Source organism: Dreissena polymorpha, chromosome 16, assembly GCF_020536995.1.
Source record: "Dreissena polymorpha isolate Duluth1 chromosome 16, UMN_Dpol_1.0, whole genome shotgun sequence".
In the NCBI taxonomy this organism is placed as follows: Eukaryota; Metazoa; Mollusca; class Bivalvia; order Myida; family Dreissenidae; genus Dreissena; species Dreissena polymorpha.
Genome location: NC_068370.1, coordinates 37,046,735 through 37,062,138, shown reverse-complemented (window position 1 = coordinate 37,062,138; position 15,404 = coordinate 37,046,735). Strand labels below are relative to the sequence as shown.

General features: G+C 33.6%; 1 long non-coding RNA gene across 1 annotated transcript; it reads right to left on the bottom strand.

Annotated features, from left to right (window-relative positions):
- Window positions 1-491: 491 nt before the first annotated feature.
- LOC127862167 (uncharacterized) lies at window positions 492-1,520 on the bottom strand. Its single transcript, XR_008040472.1, has 3 exons — window positions 1,085-1,520; window positions 798-869; window positions 492-629 (listed from the first exon to the last, which is right to left on the bottom strand). It is a non-coding gene; the product is annotated as an uncharacterized LOC127862167 (long non-coding RNA).
- Window positions 1,521-15,404: the final 13,884 nt, after the last annotated feature.

Sequence of the window (15,404 nt, the reverse complement as noted above, 5' to 3'; positions counted from 1 at the left end):
AACAACTGAATAAACGGGGATAAACAGCGGTTTGAGGGCTAGCCAAATCTAACAATTAGCCCCGAATTAATTTTTTAAAAAATCAATAAAAAAACAAATATACAAATGCGCGTCTAAAAGCACTTAATCGAATGCAGACATAAAACTAAAATGAATGGAAAAAAACCCGTGAATTGAATACAAAAATAATGTGATTGTTCGTGTGTCGTTAGTATCAGCAATCTTTTAAAACGAGTATGATTAAGGTTGTTAAATTATTTCTGTACAAAGAAATAATGATTATATATAACATATACAACAACTATCAAATTGTCAAATAAACCAGGCATATTAAGATATGTTCCATCTACAGCACAAAGAAGCTGTACTGCTTACAGCCTTGGGTGATTGAAATATGAAAACAGTTCATATAAGCCTTGTTCTGAGAAAACTGGGCTTAATGCATGTGTAACACTGGTAGTATTTATATAATAATTATACCTAATTATATTGTTTCACGAGTGCGGGTTCGTTAATGTTCAGGAAGATTTAAGACATGTAAACCTTTTATAAGGTTGTTTTATACTTTATTATAGTACTACATATTAAATATTCAATATTCAATGTTGAATTCCAGATATGAAGACAACCTAAATTAATAATAACGCAAATAGTAAAATAACATACATAATAATATGATGGTCATCTAGTGGCTTTTATACAAAGTTGCATAGAAAACCATATAATGATCAATATAAAACATACATATCCGCTTTTATAATACATTCATGACTTTAACAATATTTCAATATTCTTACCATTTATGGAATGGCTGCTTTACCCTCACACACTGATCTTACACACAGGATTCTCCGTGAAGATGTTAAGCTCTGCAAGTTAAATGCATGTGCTAATAAAGCATACAGAAATAGTGACTAAGATAGGAAAGAGCAATTCTGAGAAGTGCTGCCATTTTGCCAAGTCGCGGAAACACATTACAAATTAATATAAATGCACAATATATTAGATAATTAATTGTACAACACAAATCAATTAGCCACAATCTTTATAAAAACACTATTGCAACCAAGAGACTTATACAAACCTCAAAGAAGCACGGCTCTTAAATTAAATTTGAAAAAAAGCATGTCCTTCCAGCTCAACTCATGAAATACTACTGCCAGAGCGGGAAAGAAAACTTGCCCAACAGATTCAATGTACAGGAAAGAAAATAGGCCAAAAACAACTATGCACACAAGGGAGACAACTTTTAAATAGAATTTTTGACTGGTTACACACTTCCCCCAGTTCAGAAATGATGTCCTCATCATAACATGTGTATGTCCATAATATTTGTCAAATGTCACAAGAATTGTCCCTGTCACAAAATACAGTCTGTCTTACATAAGAAAATACAAACTTACTATGATACAGTACTATACCAATACAATAAAGTAAGCATTACACGAACTTACAATACATTTCCACTACAATTGTACAGTAACTAACTATACAAGTACAAATATACAACTCATACTCACAACAAGATCTGTACAAAATATAGATACAGACTACTAATACTTACCATGTAGCCAGCACATTTAGCTCTCCTCTGTTTTTAATGTGTCATCACATAGACTAACACAAATTAAACACATATTTAGAACAAAATAAAACACACAACATAGAATATAAAATAAAATTGTGAATCAAATATCTGGCTATTTGATGCAACACAATGCATACCGATTGTTAAAAAAAAACACAATATAATACACACATGAAAAGCAACAACAAAATTTCACATACAATATCATTATTTCACAGTGAATGTGCAATTCTATTGCATTATACTATTTATAATTCGTTTTACCATATCTGGGCTCATTGTTTCAATTAATTCACTGTTCATAAACTCTTCGAGAATAGTGAACCATGAATTTTCTCGCATATTTACACATGCATACATTTTAAAATCTTTATACCTATCTGGGACATTTCTTACTCTGTCTGACCTTCTTGGTGCAGGTTTTGGTATCTCTCTTCCATCTTGATCTTCAACACGCTCTCTAATCTCATTCGCTGACTCGCTTACATCATTCACTTGCACACTCTCCCTTTCTTCAGTACTTGGTTCTAATACCTCATCAACATTTTCAGTAAGAACAGGGCTTTCTTCTACATTTACACCATCTTGGTCTTCACTTTCAACTCCTACATGTTCAACATTTTCAAATGTACTGTCTTGAATGACAGCATTTGAACATTCAGTATGTCCATTATCTGATACATGAACTACAACTTGATCATCCGTAACAAAGGTTTTCGTTTGGGCATCCTCAACTACAAGTTGCACTAGTTCATCTTCTGACTCAGTGACGTCACTTTCTTCCCCATCAAGTTTCTCTTTAACAGAAACATTTTCTTTATACTCGTCCGGTACCGGTTCTTTCTGTCCTGCAGAATCATTTATCCTAATGATTTTTTCATCTTGATTTGCAACCAAATGCAAATGATTTCGATGTAGAGTTTTTATACTTTTTGTTTCTAAGCCCTGAACTTTATAAACTGGCACATTATCATTAATTTGTTCAATTACAGTATAAAGTTCTTCTTCAAATTTGTCTGATATCTTATGTTTTCCTTTGAAAGCAAGTATTTTGACCAAAACTCTGTCTCCTACTTCAAGTTTAGCTGCTTTAGCTTTCCTGTCATACACTGACTTTTGTTTAAATTTTGCTTTATCAATGTGTTTTTCAACAATATCCCTGGTTTTCTGCATTCTACATTGCAAATACGCAATATATTCAGAAAAACTTTTCTGATTTGAATCAGGGTTTGCTTTCTCAAAAACAGCATCAATAAACAATTTTGGTTTACGACCAAACATCACTTCAAAGGGAGACAATTTAGTGGACTCATGAGGTATGCATTTATAGCTATATACTAAAGAGTTTACATATTTCTTCCAATTTTGTTTTTCTGAATTTTCCAATGTTCAAAGCATGTCTAAAAGTGTACGGTTGAATCGCTCTGGACCAGAGTTTCCTTGTGGATGATAACCAGAAGTATGTGATTTTTTATGTTTGCAATTGTACACAATTCTTTGATGATTTCAGATTCAAAGTTGGCACCTTGGTTACTATGTAACCTTGTAGGTATACCATAGTGCACAATGAAATTATTATAGAATATTTCTTCAGTAGTTTTTACAGTTTGGTTTTTTGTTGGTATAGCCATGGCAAACTTAGTAAAATGATCAGTAATAACCAAAATATTTGAATATCCACCCTTACAAGGTTCAACACTCAGAAAATCAAAGCAAACTAACTCCAAAGGATAAGTGGTATTAACATTTATCAATGGAGCTTTGATGTTCGTTGAGGTTTTTCTTCTCAAACATCTGTCACAATTTAAAATCCAGTTTTCAACATCAGTTAACATAAATGGCCAGTAAAAACGCTCTCGCAGCAAACGTGCTGTTCTGTCTTTTCCGGGATGACCAACATCATTGTGTAGACCACAAATAACTTGTTGCCTATTAACTATAGGTAAAACTAATTGTTCAACAGTTTCATCATTTTCCCTAATCTTTCTGAATAAGATTCCTCTTTTAATGACAAAATTACTTAATTGTTTTTTCATTATTTGGTCTTCTCTGGAAAAACATTGTGGAATTATTTTATTGATGGTGGCTATTCTCCATTTGTCAATCAAAGGATCCATTCTTTGTTGTTTTCTAATTTCTCTCAGTTCAATTTGAGCCATTGGCTTTCCAGGATTTTCAGTAATTTCAACAATATTGACATTCATTCATGGCAGTAATTCTACAAAAGGTGGTGAAATACAACCACATATTGCATTCACTACATCAGTGTCCATTGAATACTTACCTGACTCCAGTTGAGAATATGGATAACGGCTCATAGCATCCGCATCTTTGTTATTTATACCTCTACGGTATTGAATGTCAAAAGAAAAAGAACTTAATGCTGATACCCAACGTTGGCCAGTAGCATCTAATTTAGCAGTTGTTAAAATATATGTTAATGGATTATTATCTGTTAACACACGAAAGTGATTGTTGGTCAAGTAATCAGAAAACTTTTCTGTTACTGCCCATTTTAGAACTAAAAACTCTCAATCAAAAGCTAAGTAGTTTTTTTCAGATGGGGACAAAGATCTACTAGCGTATGAAATCACGCGTTTGAGCCTATTTTGTTCTTGATATAAAATTGCACCAAGTCCTTTGGAAAAAGCATCAGTATGCAATTCAAAAGGAAGTTTAAAATTGGGATATGCCAATACAGGCGAAGAAGTTAAAATACCTTTCAAAAGTTCAAAACTTTTCTGGTGATCTGCACCCCATTGCCATTCTTTTTTAGACTTCAATTTCCCTTTTTTTCATTAGTGGGTGGAAGTAAATCCGCCAAACAACGTGTAATGGTGCTGAAATCTTTTACAAAACGACGATAATATCATGTAAAAGCAAGGAAACTTTGAAGTCCATCTGGATTTGTAGGTGTTGGCCACTTACTAGCTTTATCAATTTTTTCAGGGTCAGTTTTTACTCCATCACTGCCAACAACATGACCCAGAAAAGATACATTCTTTCTTAAAAAAATACACTTTTCAGGTGCAAGCTTCAAATTCCAAGTTTTTAAACGTTCAAATACTTGTTCTATATTATCCAAATGTTCTTTGTAAGTTTTGCTATAAATAATAATATCGTCAATAAAAAGGACACAAATTTTCATGTTTAAATCACCAAGTCATTCAGTCATTGCTCTCTGGTATGTGGCGGGCGAATTCGTCAAACCAAACGCCATTTTATTAAACTCCCAAAGTCCACATGGTCCTTAAGTAAATGCTGTTCTTTGTTTATGTGATTCTTCTATTTCAATTTGGTGATATCCTGACTTCATGTCCAAAGTAAAAACGTATTGAGCACCATTTAAACAATCAAATATTTCTTCAAGTCTTGGCAAAGCATAAGAGTCTTTTATTGTTCTTTCATTCAAAGTTCTGCAATCGACACACATTCTTAATTTTCCATTGCGTTTCCTAACCAAAACAATTGGTGAAGCAAATGGTGACTTTGGTGGTCTAATTACGCCACATGAGTGTAATTGTTCGAAGTGCTCACGCACTTCGTCAACCATGCCAAGCGGTATACGCATATGACGCAATTTAAAAGGTGTGTCATTCGTCAAGTCAATTCGGTGTGTAGTTTCTGAACACTGACCGATATCTGTATCACTTGTTGAAAAAATATTTTTATGTTTAACAACAAAGTTTTTATATCAACAATTTGGTCAGCAGTAAGTAGATCATTATTTTCGATCACAATATTGTGAACAATTTCTGATCTTTTGTAATCTAAATCACTTTCTTTCATATTTGTAATTTCCGTTGCTATGGTTACAGGTTGTAACTCCCCTAAAATTGCTTTAGGTTGAATTGCAACTGTGTTTGTTGTCAAATTTGACAATGTGACAAATATTTCATTGTATTTACCAAATTCAAACACATTCACAGCAGGTGTAACATCAATGAAATCTGGAATGTGTGCATCAGTACAAGCTACAGTTATTACACTTGAAGATGGATAAGTAATGTGTTTATCTGTATAACATTTAACATTTCTTACTGCATTTGGCTTCAACAAAATAGTCTCTCTGTTCAAACTTCTTACAATTGCAACTCTGCCATTGTTTCGTTTCAAAGACTTTTCTCTCAATGAAATAGCTCTAAAGCTCAAATACCATGGTGTATGTAACGTAGCTTTCTGTAAAAACTGTTTACCAAATGTATCATGACATTCTTCCAACAATCTGTTCAAAATATTGGTTCCCAGAATAATTGGTACTTTTGAAGAATATTTTGTGTCGGGTGACACTAAAAATAAACAATAACTCGGTTTCGAACTCTCAAGTCCATCACAAATGTGTACTTCAAGTTCAACAAAACCAAGATATGGCAACTGATTACCATCAGCACATTCAATGTTAAGTAAATCATTCAATGGCTCCAAGCTGATGTTTTTAAAATTATTGTTGTACAAACTTTCTGAAATGATACTTACACAAGATCCAGTGTCTAACAATGCTCTGGTATTGATGTTACTTAACACTATACTTACCTCGCTGACCTCCCCTACTAATGTGGGATCTTTCATAGATTTCGTGCTCAGGTTCGATCCCCTAACTGGAGCACAGTCTAGTTTGGGCACTGAGCTTGAAAATGTCCAGTCTGTCCACATTTATGACAGGATCTGGCAAACGTAAAACTGGAGGTTGGCCTAGAGGGTCGAAAATTTCTACCTACCTGACTTCGGAAACCAAGCCTTTCCCCTCTATTGGGATAAAACTGTCCTCGCCTTTCACCTCTACTGGTATAGGGTCTGTACTGAACATGCTCATACTTACCTGATTTTTCGTTTTCAATTTTATCTATGCGTTCATTTATTTTTTTTTAACAGGTTCTTGATTTCAATTATCTCAGAAGTTTCAGGTGTTACTACTGGTTTACAAGGTTTTGTTTCACTATTTTTTTCATCAATCAAATCAATTTCTAATTTTCGCAGCTCAATTTTAAAGGTATCATAATTGTTCACAGTATCATGTTTGTATGCTGCCATGTGTTTCAACTCTTTTCTCACACCTTGGTATAAAACACCTTTCAAAATTTCAAAATCATTCTTTTTAACACCACCTACACCCACAGCTTTATCAAAAAGATCTTCCACTCTCGATGCAAAAGATGACACCAATTCATTGGGTTTTTGTGTACAATGGTACAAACTTCTTAGAATAACTTCCTTACTTTCAATGTCACCATATACACTTTCTAATTTAATCAACACTGTCGAAGATTCACTCCAACACCTAGCCTCCTAAGACTTTCTGCTGCGTTTCCTTTGGCAGCCTTTCGTATACCATGTTAAATTTGTTCTTTACTGAACAATCCTTCCGCCAATAGAGAATCAACTTCAAATTTAAAACATGGCCAAAAAACTTCTCCCTTATTTTGTTCCCCACTAAAATTTTGTATTTTAGGGAAATTAAAGGATGCAAACTGTCCACCATGAACATTACTTTCGTTATCAGTATGTACAGGGTCTTGTTTTATAATCATATTTGACTTTGTTTTTGGCTTTACTACACTAAAATTGTGCATAAAATAGCTAAGTCGGCAGCTGTCCCAAACTCTGTATCAATATGAAGCTCTTCAAAAGCTTTCAATAATTTTAATTGAGCAGGGGTAACTTCAGTACCACCAGATGCTTCATTTGACTTCAAATCCTCGCTAGACATGTTTCTACTATTACTAGACTTCAATAAAAAAATTGAATATCACTTCACTACCTCCTTAAGTCACCACATACAGCAAACTCATACATATTACACATCATAAACTAAATAAATGTTCACATAACATTTATTGATTATTGGTATAACATATACTCAATAAACACCATACAATTGTCACTTGAGGTTGAAATCCAGTAACACATGTACTACAAATTAAAAAAAAATCAATCTTAAAACACATTACGCCAGTGTCATTTGAGCTGTTTACAATAAAACACAACTTCACGATTCAACACTTTTCAAGAACACGATTCGCTTTGAATGTTCACGCAAAACAATTGTCAATTTCACACTATATTGTTCATACACAGACACATATTTATTACCACACAACAATGTCCAAATATGCTACTTCAAGACACTTGATTTCACTGTACACACACAAGTTGTTTGCATAATACAATGTGCAATTTATTTCTGTTGAATGTGTGTAATGTCAATAACACATCACAATATAAAATAATTGAACACAGTATTCAACTTGAAATTATTTCCACTCCAATTCCCTTACTCCAGTTTGTACCCACATAAATGCTTCAAATACAAACATCACACTTCAACTCAAATGCAAAATAACTATTTCCCTTCCACATGTAAGTTCAATTCCAATCAATGGTAATGAATGTCACAATAAACATCAAAGTACAAACTATATCAAATATTTTTCAAATTCAGATTTAAATAAACCACATTAAATGCAATAATAAAAAAACAAATTGCAAATAAGTGTTTAATATTTGACGTATAGTTGTTACTGTTGTTTATTATTGTTGACGACTATTGTTGTTGTTGTTGTTGATTACTATTGTTGTTGTTGTTGATGATTATTGTTGTTGTTGTTGATGACTTCTGTTGTTGTTGTTGTTGTTGACAACGGTTGTTGTTTTTGTTGATGACTATTGTTGTTGTTGTTGATGACTACTGTTGTTGTTGATGACTTCTGTTGTTGTTGTTGATGACTACTGTTGTTTTTGTGCATATAGCAACACCTACATTCATGCCTTATGCCACAACAATTATTATTTATTATTATTATTTGTTTGTTTTTTTATTGTAATTTCTTGTCGGTCACTGATTTAATTATTCAACAAATATTTCAATTTAATTTTTTCTGTTTCACTTACCTTGTAATCCACACAGCAATTCTACCAGAACCTATGCATCATGTCTACACTATACAAAACTACTACCATGCATGTACATTGTACAACCAAAACACAGTTTTACTATCTGTGTATTCCCTAAAAGGAATTACTACTACAAAAGACTGGTCAGTGAATGTCATTCATAAAGTCAACCAATGAAATGTAAGAAATTATGTGATGTGACTTAACACCAAAAATATCAAGCAATCAAACACCTTGGAAAAGTATAACACAAGATTAAATCACTGTCAAACAGGATTGATCCAGTTTTAAGACTTTGTATACAAAAGTTGAGCAATTTCCATGAAAAAACAGACCCCAACACTGGAAGGTTGCCAATAGTTTTACTTTCTCAATACACCGTGAATTAAAAAAATTAACTTATTTTAAAGACAATAGCAGCATTTCTACAGAATTAAATGCAATATTAGTTAATTAACTAGGTTTTATATTAAAATAGAGATATTCCATCACCAAATATTAATATATCATGCAAGTGAACCTTTCATAAAAATTCTACTCACGCTCAGTTGACCTGGATACTGTACACAATTTGTTTCAGCCACTAGATGCACAATTGTTCAATAGTTCAATGTTCACATTAATGGAAATTTGAAATGTTAATTGTTCTAATCTTCCGTGAAGATCCAACGAGCAGGATGACGGTCTCGAAGATTTGCGTTATGAGGGCAAAATACCCACAAAATAGTCCAACCAGCATAACTGGAAACTTGAAACAAAAGCGGCAGCACAATGTCCACCTAAAACTGCACCAAAACGTCCAGGTGAAGTACAAACATCTGCAGATGGAACAGCAACGAGCAGCAACCTCATGTACACTACATGTACACACGATATCTTGCCTGCCAACCCGAGCGGCTCCTGCTCCTCCCGCCACCGAAAATCGATGTCCTCGTCGATCACATTTTGCAATATGTCGACAATAGTTGAAAAAATAGTTTAGCACAAAGTAGCACTTAAAATGTCTTAAAATTAAAATTCTGTTAAAAACACACGTTGGGCGCCATTTTGTAACACTGGTGGTATTTATATAATAATTATACCTAATTATATTGTTCCACGAGTGCGGGTTCGTAAATGCTCAGGAAGATTTAAGACATGTAAACCTTTTATAAGGTTGTTTTATACTTTATTATAGTGCTACATATAAAATATTCAATATTCAATGTTGAATTCCAGATATGAAGACAACCTGAAATTAATAATCACACAAATTATAGTAAAATAACATACATAATAATATGATGGTCATCTAGTGGCTTTTATACAAAGTTGCATAGAAAACCATATAATGATCGATATAAAACATACATATCCGCTTTCAATATTCTTACCATTTATGGAATGGCTGCTTTACCCTCACACACTGATCTTACACACAGGATTCTCCGTGAAGATGTTAAGCTCTGCAAGTTAAATGCATGTGCTAATAAAGCATACAGAAATAGTGACTAAGATAGGAAAGAGCAATTCTGAGAAGTGCTGCCATTTTGCCAAGTCGCGGAAACACATTACAAATTAATATAAATGCACAATATATTAGATAATTACTTGTACAACACAAATCAATTATCCACAATCATTATAAAAACACTATTGCAACCAAGAGACTTAAACTAACCTCAAAGAAGCACGGCTCTTAAATTACATTTGAAAAAATTATGTCCTTCCAGCTTAACCCATGAAATACTACTGCCAGAGCGGGAAAGAAAACTAGCCCAACAGATTCAATGTACAGGAAAGAAAATAGGCTAAGAACAACTATGCACACAAGGGAGACAACTTTTAAATAAAATTTGTGACTGGTAACACATGTGCGTAAAGTGTCATCCCAGATTAGCCTGTGCAGTCCGCACAGGCTAATCAGGGACGACACTTTCCGCCTAAACTTGATTTTCAGTAAGAGGTGACTTCCTTGAAACTAAAAATACCATAAAAGCAGAAAGTGTCGTCCCTGATAAGCCTGTGCGGACTGCCAATAATGTCAATATGTGATGTCTTAGCCCTTGTCCGCATTTAAAACATTCCGTTATGTAAGTCTATTGTGGTTCAACAGTATACAGTGTACACAAAAACGCTATTTCTATCGACCTTATACCTTTGAATACATTCCAAATTTCATGTCCGTATAACGAATTATTTGTTGCTTATAAATATGACGTCATTCACTATAGTGAAGCAACAGAAATTCGCGACCATTGCGATATCAGAAAGCATTTGTATCGTGTCCTCGAGTGCAGATCATAAATAATGATTGATAACAATCAGCTACCCTGTCCGCTTATGAGGCCACCTTGCGTACCTTAATAGCGGAAAGCGAAACTCTTGACCAGACAGCGCGGTTGAAGTTTTCCGCATATGGTATGAAGACCCACTTCGCATAACGAGGGTCGAAATCAAAGGGCATATTATCTGTAATATTATATTATATGAAGCCGAGCGAAATTCATGTTTATTCATGAGCACTCGCTATATATATTTAACTAAGTTCGCAATAATGACATAATTAATCAATGATGGGTATCATGTCATTCTTAAGACAGATATAGAATTGTCAGTTTAAGTTTATAAGAATTAATGGGTGAAGAACTCACATAAATTGTATATTTAAGAAATAATTCGTGTACATTATAGTTTGTTGTCGAATAACCCACGGCCGGAAGTTTAGATGCGTAGGGATTAAATCACGAGTGCGAAGCACGAGTGATTTGAAACCACGCATCTAAACTTCCGGCCGTGGGTATTTCGACAACAAACTATAACGTACACGAATTATTTCGATTCTAACACGATTTTTACTAAAGATTTATAGAATGTATCTTATTTTTCTTGCATACTATTTTATGTGAAGCTCCGCCCATAGAAATAGCTTTCGGCTGTTCTGTCGATCAGATCTCCGCCCTCAATAACAGCCAAACTGGATGGAAAAACCCCATTTAATTTCTCATGTTTGGTTAAATAAGAACAACAACAACGTGCGTAAACTAACATGTTTTCATTGTACACTTTAAATTCACGCAAGAGTGTTACATCTACAAGAAAACAACACTGTATATGTGACAATAAATTGGAATAAACTGACGATACTGTACAGAACAAATAACAAATAGTTTTAATTCAACGTCAGCCATTTTAGTATCGAAGCAGCAGACGAACACCGTGGGAAATTGGATCAATTTTACGCATTTCTGTTCATAGCATAGTATTTTGTCACGTGACTTTCATTCATAAAATACCGGATTATTACGCTGGTGGAAAATGTATCGGCATGTTTTGTTTAGCTACAGCGCGTGCTTCGGTGTATAAGCTCCGCCCATAATTTGTTGCAGAATAACCCATGGACGATTTTCTTCTTTGTTTATATGAAATTTGGCACGTGCCGTGTTAGAATAAGATTTGACTACAAATTTATATTTACCACTGCATACATTGGGATGTTGCTTAAAGTGTACTGATGCGTAAAACGTAAATAAGCATTGTTTACCGTAAAATATTGAGTGCATGTTTTAAACATACAATTTATAATAATGTATTTCAATAAACAGATGTAATTCTAGTTGTAGCGAACATACAACGTTCAGTATAATCAAAGCGGAACAAAATGTACACCACCTTTTATGAAACAGAAACATTAATCAATATCATACTACCAATTGGAGTGGCGGTCAGTCATAAGTACAAAGCAGCAAAACCTTAACATATCTGTACAATCGTTTACCTTACACAAATAATGTTTTAATACCGCAGACAAAAAATGAAAGTCACGAAGATTGTATTTGATACATATATATTTGCAGAACGCTTCGTGTATAGTGATTTATTTTGAAACGCTTACATAACAATTTATTAAAACGATAAGAAATACAAACACAACTCAGAATTTAACCTGATAGGAGCGTTTGTATTAACAACTTTTACATAGTGGTACTACTAGTTATGCATGTAAATCCGTAGTTTTATCATCATCATATTATGATTACAATTTTCTTATATTTATTGAAACGCGCTCTAAGAAAAGGGGGTTTAATGCATGTGCGTACAGTTCGTCCAAGATTAGCCTGAACAGTACGCACAAGCTAATCAGGGACGAACTGTACGCATAAGCTAGATTTTTGCCAAAACAAGAATATCTTGAAACGAAAAATATCGTACAGCGGAAAGTGTCGTCTGAATAGCCTGTGCGGACTGCACATGCTAATCTGAGACGATTTTTGACGCACACGCTTTAAACCCCCTTTTCAAAGAGCACGATTCAATTGTATTATGTTAAAGAAAGTTGTGTTTCATATCCAAAGAACACAGACACACAATCAATATACATGATCAATGATAGAACGTCATCTCCTGCATCATAAATGTTGGTGTTTACCAACAATAAAATCATACAGTATTGATTGTTTTATAGTATTGACAAAGACTCACTTCCGTTTAATTCCTGAACTTTGCAAACAAGTCTCTTGACTTGGCAAATACAAGGAAAAAACCTCGTCTTTTATTGAAAACTGCGGCAAATACGAGATCTGACCTTTTACAATTCAAGATCAGCTCTTCCAATGCAAGAACTGTCAAATAAATATTCAGGATTATCTTGGCCTATTTGTATAAACATTCGTTCGACTCGCCGGAAACATATTTTAATCAGCAAGAAAGGGTTCAACTTAAAACTGATGAAAGTAACATCAAGACAGGTTATACAACATTTGTTAGTTTTTATAAATTAATTTCATAAAATCTTTATGTTAGCGCTGTTGTTGTCCACTTTAAAAGATTGCTATGAGAATATGAATTGATATGCATAATTGTTTTGTGAATACTATGTCTATTTATATGAAAAATAAATGTTTATTCTATTAACACTATATTTTGCGTAAAGTATACAATCAGAATTTAACATTCTCGTAAATAAGTAGAAATCATATTGAGATTATTATTGGGCTGCCGACAGTCCAATTAGCCTTGTTTATATTACATAGTTTATGATTTAAATTATTTATTATGCAGAGTGTGTGATTAAGTTGAATTGTATATGAAGCTCAAACTCCTTGTTTCAGCTGCTTGTTAAAATAATTCCAAAAGTCAACTTATTAACCCTTTGCATGCCGGGAAATGTGTCGTCTGCTAAAATGTCGTCTGCTGAATTTCTAAAATTGGCATTTTCTTCGATTTTTTTCAAAGAATACTATCAGAATAGCAAACAGTTAGGATCCTGATGAGACGCCACGTTTTGTAGCGTCTCATCTGGATCCAAACTGTTTGCAAAGGCATTCTAAATTCGGTTCCAGCACTTAAAGGGTTAATAACATTGTAACAGACTAAATATGTATCTACTGTATACATATTTGAAATAAAAAATCAAAACACGGTAATACACAATTTTACATTAAAAAGACAAATAACTAATTAACAATGTTAAGGTGTTAACAATCATGTTAGCACTAACACAAACACCTTTCTTAAACAGATTTTGGAAATATTTCTGTCTAAAGTTGCGTCTTTTTAAATTTAAGAGCACTGAACGACAACTGTGCTGTATGTGTTTAAAACAAACGGACTATTTGCAACTGACGTCTTGATAAATGAAAGTCGCCAGAGTATAAACACAGTTGCGAAATACATGGGTTTTTTTCGAAACATATAGTCGATGTTGGAACATGGGTAGCTTAAGGCCTAGTTTATACATAATATGATTGGATGCATGGTCTACAAAGTATGTTTTTATCGGTAATAAACCCAACATCTTAACCATATAACGTGTGGATTTATGGACCTATTAAAATACACTTCATTTCATAATCTATATTTGTTCCGCTTGGCTACACTAGCTGGAACCAATATTTCATACTTGGCGTCGGCAGCTTGCCTTATATAAACAAATAAAATAAGGGCAATATTTTACATAGATAGACATTATTATAACCCTGAAATCCCAATAAATAAAGATGACAGTAATAATGTTTGTTTAAGTTTAATGTCGTCATATTATGACTATATTAATTTTTTATGATGCTGGTTTTATTTTAATTCATATAAAGATCCAAAAGGCTTACAGCACACCGTTACCTGACACAAATTGTACTTCGTGTCAGCATCCGGGCATACATTTAATAAACTTTCTGGCTTTGTGTCCGAATTATTTTATCCTCGTCGCCATCTCTTGTTCGCTCTTATACGCTCTTATCTCTTCATATTTGCCTATTCATGAACATCCACCATCAATTATAACCTTTTAGTCGTCATCACGTATCTTAAGGCTGCTCTATGCATGACCCCGTGCGTCTTAAATCTGCAATTATTGGACATAAGCACACTGACTAATATAGCATCGACTGGACAGAACAGAACAGAATATTTAATTCCGGCTCAAGCATACGAAGCGCATCGTCGCTAAGATGCATATACAATAAATAAGATTATGCGATCGAAACGATAGTATCAACAGTGCTGAAAGGCAGAGAAACAGTGAGGGAGAGACCATTTGAAACAATCACCAATGATATGCAGGGTTCACTACATTATCATATTCTTAACCTAAGTTGAACCAACCTCAATTAATAAAAATGGATAAAACTTTCGTTTGATGAGGGTAATTATTAAAATGAGCTGACAAGTAATTGACATTCTCTAATTCGTTAGCACTCGTATGCGTAATTATACAATACTTGTTTCTGTTAAAGGGCGGGAGGCTATTTAAAACATTTCAAAGAATAAATCCATTTAAGGACGTATGCTGCAGTTTTAGTGCGAATTTTGCTAAATCCAGAATTTGATCATTTTGGTATTTAGGCAGAACCATCTGTTGTGGATAGAAGAATAAAATAAAAATCATGGGTCACCGGTGTTGTTCATTTTTTATTCGCACTTTAACAACAAGCATATTTCAGCACAA